At 35.0% G+C, this 7,866-nt stretch overlaps 2 protein-coding genes and 1 long non-coding RNA gene across 4 annotated transcripts in view; 1 reads left to right on the top strand and 2 right to left on the bottom strand.

Annotated features, from left to right (window-relative positions):
• LOC118747931 (calcium-binding protein E63-1) overlaps positions 1-7,866 on the bottom strand; it is a 191,426-nt gene that overhangs the window by 15,521 nt on the left and 168,039 nt on the right. The gene's annotated exons all lie outside the window — the stretch shown is intronic.
• LOC118747928 (roquin-2) overlaps positions 1-7,866 on the bottom strand; it is a 43,676-nt gene that overhangs the window by 32,051 nt on the left and 3,759 nt on the right. The window lies entirely within an intron of this gene.
• On the top strand, positions 1,727-7,866 carry LOC118747935. Its single transcript, XR_004994002.1, has 3 exons — positions 1,727-1,867; positions 7,379-7,541; positions 7,845-7,866. It is a non-coding gene; the product is annotated as an uncharacterized LOC118747935 (long non-coding RNA).

The raw sequence follows: 7,866 nt of genomic DNA, 5'->3' as shown, positions 1-7,866 counted from the left end.
CATTTTGAGACACTATTTGGAACGAACTGTGAACACCCCAATAGTTTACCAGACTAACATAAGGAAGCTGAAAAGGATGCTCACAGTTGATAAAATTACCGAGTACCAACTAGCAGTTTACCAAGTACCAACTAGCAGGTGTGAAGACCCTAATTATTTTGCTTTGACAACTGAGTTCGATACCTTTCCGATTAAAATAGAGATGGCAGCAGTTTATTCGTTACACCCGATTTACAACTTCTTGAAAGCATGACAAAAAAATTACAAAAGGTAAAACCATTGAGGCAGTCTAACGTTTGCATGCATTATTATTTTGAAATTCAAAACTGAAACTCACACACACAAACGTAAAAAAAGATCATGGCCAACGAAATCAAAAAATGATTTTAATTGGTAACGTTTTTATCATTCTTGAAAGCATTCTTGCTCGCTCTCTTTTGTGCTTTATATTTGCTTTTACACGCTTCAATTTTGACGAGCTCAAGTTTTTGGTTCTTAAAATGGGAACAACGAAAGTCGAATAGTAACTAGATCTGAATTGCATACAAATGAGGGAAAAGTACTTGAAAACCTCGCTTACGTGAAGATATATCGAGCCCTAACCGCCAAAATAACGTAAGCGACATTTTTTTCAAAATTTTCTCTTTGATGCAGAAATATTCCTAGAGCATTTAGATGCTTTTCTGCATCAAAAAGAAAATTTTGAAAAAAATGTCGCTTACGTTATTTTGGCGGTTAGGGCTCGATATGGTACATCCCACCCAAATGAATCGCAGAAAGTGGGAAGCATACTTTTTCTCGCATGTCAAGTGGTTCCCGAGCTCTCGCTTGCTTTCAACTGTCATTTTTGTTGTTTAGAAGCTCTTTTATAATTTCGCAGAGTTCTTCAGAACCACATCGTTTATTTTGTTGGCAAACACAAACTTACACCCAAAATTGTTTTGCACGTCTTTTTCTATATTTTATATGCAGGTTTTTCCAATGAATGAAGATGGTCAGTAAGACTAATTAAGTCAAGGTGATTCCTATAAGATTCTTCTTTAGGTAACTAAAAGTGTAAAATTTTGGTGCTTGTGATGTAAACAAACACTCAGCTGAGGAACCCGCTTCCACGATTTTTATTTTTTTTTTCTCAAAATCAGTTACAAATACAACGTCGCGTTTTTATGTGATCTTGTATTTTTGGTTCATGCTTCCTATACAGTTCAATGCGTGCGTGAGCGTGAACGTTTGCAAAGGCAAAGAATTCCATTTGTATTCTTATGGACGCTCACAAACATCTGTCAAAACTGGTCGTTCACATGCGAATGCTTTGCGTACGCACACAGTTGACACACATTTTAAGTTTGCATTTTATTTTATAATTCTGAAGATGTTTTAATTATCTATTTATTGATGTATCAGTTATTGCAAAAAGTTAAGTAATAACGAAGATATTAGTCAAAATGTAAAGCTCACGCTCATGCTCGTATTGAACTGTACAGCAGGCTCTTCAGTAGTTAAACACTCTCTCAATTGGCGTACGGAGTACAAATCGCACCCACATCTCTAGCACTCGGTACCGTTCGATCATCAAATATATCGATATTAAATTGTTGGTATCGCTTCATTGCACATCGCAACAATAACTAGACGTTTTTGACTTTTCCTTGTCACAGAAAGAAAAAATCTTACATTTGACGCAAGTTAATAGATTTTAATTTTTTAATTTTTGCATTTTCTACCGATTTTACGAACATAGTCAATTGAAGCATAGAAAAATTAAATTGTGAAAGTGGCCACGTCTACATACGCGATTGAATTTTAATCAATTTGCTGCGATCTGTGATTCGAATTTAGAAGAAAAAGTAATATGTGCATTTTGAAGGTGCGTAACAAGTATAAAATAAGAAAAAAAAATTAAACGAAAAAGTGGAAAAGTTATATACATACACATGTATGTATGTAAAAAAAAGTGCAACGTAACAACCATCTTAATGTTTATATCGATTACGAAGTCGCCGAGGGGCTATTCAATGAAAAAATTATGAAGTGAAAATTAAGTTTCATAATTGAAACTGACTGACTAATGAGATTCAGTTTTTTTTACTGGTACACATATAGCCATGACAAATTTAGATTTTTCGTAGTTATAAATGCATTCTTTCGTTTAGCAATCTTGGATTTTTCAGCCAGCATTTCTACCTTGTGTTCGTTACATATGTACTTGCATATATGTATACGACTTTATTATAAAGTTACCACTCCCCTAGGGAAGCACCTAGATATCTCCGTATTGGTCATGCGACAGTTACTAATTGAGGAAGTACTCGCCCTACCCCTTTCAATTACCCACCTTCGCAATTATGATCGGTTTGAAATAGAAAAAATGGTATTTGAGTGACTCTTATACGACCATCAGCACTGGGCCTACGCAATTTTCTATGGTTCCTTTCCGTGCATTTTAGACAAAAGCTCTATTTTGTTTTCCTCACACTTCTCACATTTGAGTGGAAAATCCATATTTGATGCGAACGTTCTGCCGCTTCCGTTTCGATGGCTATTGTTCCAACAACAAAGTAATTTGTCGAGAAAAATTCATTCCTCTACTCCGGAGAAGCTGTTGCGAGCAGCATATTTATGTTGTAGATCATTGCTATAGTAAAACCAACAAAAAAGGAGCTGCGACGTCGACTACGCATCGAGTGGTGACGCGATGTGAGCAGTCGTGGCTGTTGTTTGTTGTTTTGCTTTGCCATCGTCAACAACATCTAACAAATTCTCTTTGTTTCTGCTTGCACTGCTTACGTACACTAAAGCAACGTCGGCGCAGTCGATGCCACCACAATCACCCGTACGGTCAACGTCGTCGCCAGCTGCCATCTGATCACTGGTTCCAAATATTTCTTAGCTTTCATTAATGCAGTGTATTAGTAATAAAGGTATGGATATTGTTGCGCGTATGCACGTCCTTATATATGTATGTAAGCACTAATAAACTTAATAAAAACACGTTGCTATTTACATACATATGTCCATCCACTAAGTATTGACAGTATCATTTGTCTTCCAGTTGCATCCAAATCTTTTTAGTATATGAGATTCTCTGTTATTTTTGTCAGCAACAGCTGCTGACGTTGGCAGTGATTTTTATTTACATATGTACATACATTTGTAGTTGCATATTCTTCGTGCTTTAGTGTTCAGCTGTGAAATAAGTTTTTAGCTGTTAATTTTATGAATGAACTAGCTTACCCGGCGAACTTCGTCCCGCCCAAAATTAATTTTTTTATTGAAATATTTGGTCCAACGTTTCGCCAGCAATTTACGTTCACGTTTGGTTTTGTGGTCGACAGAAGGAATATCCATTAGCGTCTTAAATAACCTGATGAAAGCGTTATACCGGGAAGAAGTCCTTGCGGCTCGATAGTGAATCGTTCTTGAATCTGTATAGTCTAGTTGGTGGCAATTTCCAAACTGGTGAGTATCACTGATCCACATTCTGTTTAGTCAACATAAAGCAAGGACCGCAGGGTCAAGGTGCAGGAATGGTATTTTCAGGGATTGAAGTCAGAAGTCCAAGCCTTAATTTAAGCTTAAGTGGATTTTTTTTTAATTGCGGTAGGTACTCAAACTTCCAAAAATCAGTTTTTCCTGTTCAACAAATAACTATAAGTGACCATCAAGCAAAGGTGCAGGAATTTGCAGGGATAGTAGCCGAGATTTTCTTTCTTTAATCTAAGCCTAAGTGGGAAGTTCTACCACCCTTTGATTCTTTGCTAGACTGACCTTGTTTTTCTTAAAACTTTATGCTTACGTCAAAATTAGCGTTAACATTAGCTGTATCAAATTTGTTTATATTTTTGGTGGCGTGTGTAATAACTATTGTTAAATAGCCAATACCCGCATGTTTGCAGCGCTTTCAAACACCTTTCGAACTGTAAAACAATGACTCAATTCCATTCTACGCATATCTATAATACGGGTATCGAATTTCAAGCAAATCAGACCATAAATAAGAATTTTTGGAATAGATCGGCCCCTGGTCCAACTATCAGAAAAAGAGTATCCAATATTTTAACCCTGACAATAAGCTACCTACGTGCCAAGTTGCAAGCAAATCGCACCATAAATAAGGCTTTTTCGAATAGATCGGTCCCTGGCCCACTTAACGGGAAAAATGGATCCTATATGCTAATTTTTTAGCGTAGCTCGACCCCTGCCCCACATATCGGAAAAATTAAAACTTTTTGCACTCCTTCTAAACACCTTTCCAAAAAAGCAGCAACCATTCGAATCGGTTATGAAACATATTTAGGAGAAAATTGTTCCCAATTGATTCATGTTCACAATGAATTTCACAATTATCCGAAATTTTCCAAGCTTCACAACGAATTTTCCACCTTAACATTGTCCAAAATCATCAAATCATGCGATAAAATACTAAATTCGTCGAAAAAGATTCAAATATTTCGCGTTCTTCTGGATTTTTCCGACTTTTCCAGAATTTTCTATTTTACCATTCCATACAACGAAATCAATTTTCGATTTTTCCAATTTCCCGACTTTCCCGGAAAGTTTTCCCAAAATTTTCTATCGTAAAAACCTTCTCCTGGAAATTGCGAACAACTAAAAGAAAAATTTTGCCAAATCGGCCCAACCGTTCTCAATTGATGAATTACTATAAATTTTTCACACTATTTTTATATATATAGATATACGTATTTAATACATACATACATTCTTGCTACTGCTAATCACATGAATAAAAATCCTAAAAACGAAATGTGACTGCAATACTTCTTGTTTAAAATGTTTTAGATCCATCGCACACCACGGACTTTATCGGCCGCCGATCTAGTTGGGCTTGCTCGTCTTTCCATTGCACCACAACTAATTGGTCGGAGCGATTAAGTTGGTGTAGTGTGCGCACCTCCATACATCTTCATGTACATATTTCAAGCGAGCCCTACTATTCAAATAGGCGGCCGATAAATTTTGTGGTATGAGGTGGCTCCTATAGCTGCGTTATTACATCTATTCCGTGTGTTGAAATATCCACGGAAGCAGCAGTTATGAAGAAAATTATTTAAAAATATTAGACAAATTCTCTACTTATATGTTTGGCTTTCCTTTGTTTTATTTTTCCAACGTCAAAAGCTGGACTTTTTTTTGAAAAAGTTGGTACAACAAAAAATACGAAACACGTTTTCTGTCAGATAGCTAACATGGCGGATAAGAAGAAGAAGTGAAACTACCCGGAAAAAAAGAATCGTATATGCTAATCTAGGCAAAAAGCTAACTACGTACCAAATTTTAAGCAAATCGGACGATAAATACGATTTTTTCGAATAGATCGGTCCCTGGTCCACTTCCCGGAAAAAAAGCATCCTATGTGTTAATCTAGGCAAAAAGCTACCTAGGTACCAAATTTTAAGCAGATCGGACCATAACTACGATTTTTTCGAATAGATCAGTCCCTGGTCCACTTCCCGGAAAAAAGGATCCTATATGCTAACATAGGCAAAAGGCTACCTACGTACCAAATTTTAAGCAAATCGGACCATAAATACGATTTTTTCGAATAGATCGGTCCCTGGTCCACCGGAGGGTTTTCCCAAAATTTTCTTTCGTAAAAACCTTCTCCTTCGAATTACGAACAACTGAAAAAAAAATTTGCCAAATCGGCCCAACCGTTCTCAATTGATGAATTACTATACATTTTTCACACCATTTTTATATATATAGATGTGTGTCCCCACGAGAGGTCGAAATGACTTTCCATCAAAAATATATTTTTGTATATATTTGTATGAGATTCGATGTAAGGTATAATCAATGTTACTAATTTTTTTTTAATCAAACAAAGCGAATAATTTCAGCAATGCAACATAATTTTTAACAATGATCTTTTAATATAAAAAGCAAAGGGTAAACTATGTAAATACGGACACATATGTATGTACCTATATAGATACTCTTGGCAGTGATGCAATATAGCTATGTATGTATGTATGTATGTACATATATAATTTTTTATATTTACATATGGGTATATCCTCGGTTACGGACGCCACATTCGTACATATGTCTTTAGAGTTCAATAAATCATACGGAAACTGAAGTCTCTTGTAAAAAAATTTGCCGTTGTTTAGCTTTTATACCATCTTTCGGTTGACAAAAAAATTATTTGCGCTTGGAACACTGCTGCCGAGAAAATCGAAGAAAAGAAGGGCGTAACGGACGGGACAAAAACAGAAGTGATTTCAGAGTACATGTAAAAATAAGCAAACCCCATATGTAGATATGTACAGTACATTGTATACTGACTTATTCATCCACACACCAATCATGAATATGTGTTAATTTGTTCCTGGACATTGGTGTAGTATGTCGTCACGAATCAATTAACAAAAGCACTATTTCTCAATGTAACCACTTAGTAAATAAATCAATTTTCAATTTTCCGAAAAATAATCTAAAACTGAATGTACAAGTAATATGGCTAGTGTTGAAAATTATAGAATAAAAAGTTACAAATTTCATAACATTACGAAATCATACATATGTATGTACCTACATATTTTTATAATTGAAAGCCTACGTATCGTTAGCAATTGTATTACATATTTACCTTAATTCACAAAAGCCCTAATAAACACTTATTTCGAAACTGCGTTTTGCACAGATTTTTGTAGGATATATATATATATATATTAAAAAACACATTCGCTAAAAACTTGAAAGTGTCAGTAGGTCCCAAAAACAGCGGAACTATACCCTTTTTTAATAATCCCTTTTTGCAGTTTTTTGTAATGTTTTTTTGCTACTCCTGTAAAATAGAAAATTTGCTGGTTATGGCCTTTGTGAATTAGGAAACGATATATTATATTGTTATTATATTAAATATAGATTATAGTATCTTTCGGTCATCGCCCTCTATTAGAATTAAATCTATATTATTTACTCATGTATAGTATATCTGCACATACATACATACATATGTAGGTATGTACGTTAAAATACTATATGCATACATTTTTTGAGCTTAGATTAGGTCGAAGCTCTTTATTTAAGCTTGTCTAAAAATAAATATGGGATGACACCATATGTACACATGTACATATGTATGTATACATGTACTTATAGGTATGTGTATTCCCAATATGCCCAAAGCAAACTTTTTTAAAATCTTTGAGAATATCTTTATTGTCAAGTGGATGTACAACATTTTGCTCCAACATATTATCGTATCGATCATTTATCTCCAAATAAATAATAACAGTTTGTTGTCCCTTTGCGAGTCAAAAAATTAAATTGCAAATTTTGCTATTTTGCTCTTCGATATTTTTCTTTTAGATTTTACTTAAAAGCGATTTTTGTTACTTTCTAATTGCAGAATGCCCATTCAGGCGCCTTCATGGACAGATTTTCTCTTTTGCCCAATTTGTTGCAATGAATTTGCTGTTAATCACCGTCTACCAATAAGTCTGGGATGTGGTCATACAATATGTCGCCAGTGTCTGGCCAACTTACACAACCGCCAATGCCCCTTCGATCAAGTAAATAAGTTTATACATATCGTTGTTTAAAGTACAAAACCGCGTATATGAGGTTGCATAAATTATCTTCTAGAGAGTAAAAACACTTATATTTCAAAATGGTTTTCTTTCGCATTTCTGGCTAGTGTATTTCAGGACGAATGGATAAGGCTTGAGCCAAGAGCTTGTGTCAGCCAAATCCAATTTTTGGCAAAAAATGTTAGTTACGAGGTTTTGCAGAACGACGATACGCGGTTTTGTACTTTAAACGACGATATGCATACATATGAGTCCAAATATGATTTAATTGATTATTAATTTTAGACCACCATCACAACCGATGTCG

This window comes from Rhagoletis pomonella, unplaced genomic scaffold, assembly GCF_013731165.1.
Source record: "Rhagoletis pomonella isolate Grant_MI unplaced genomic scaffold, Rhpom_1.0 Rhpom_scaffold_00012, whole genome shotgun sequence".
Taxonomy (NCBI): Eukaryota; Metazoa; Arthropoda; class Insecta; order Diptera; family Tephritidae; genus Rhagoletis; species Rhagoletis pomonella.
This window is presented reverse-complemented; position numbering and strand designations above follow the sequence as displayed.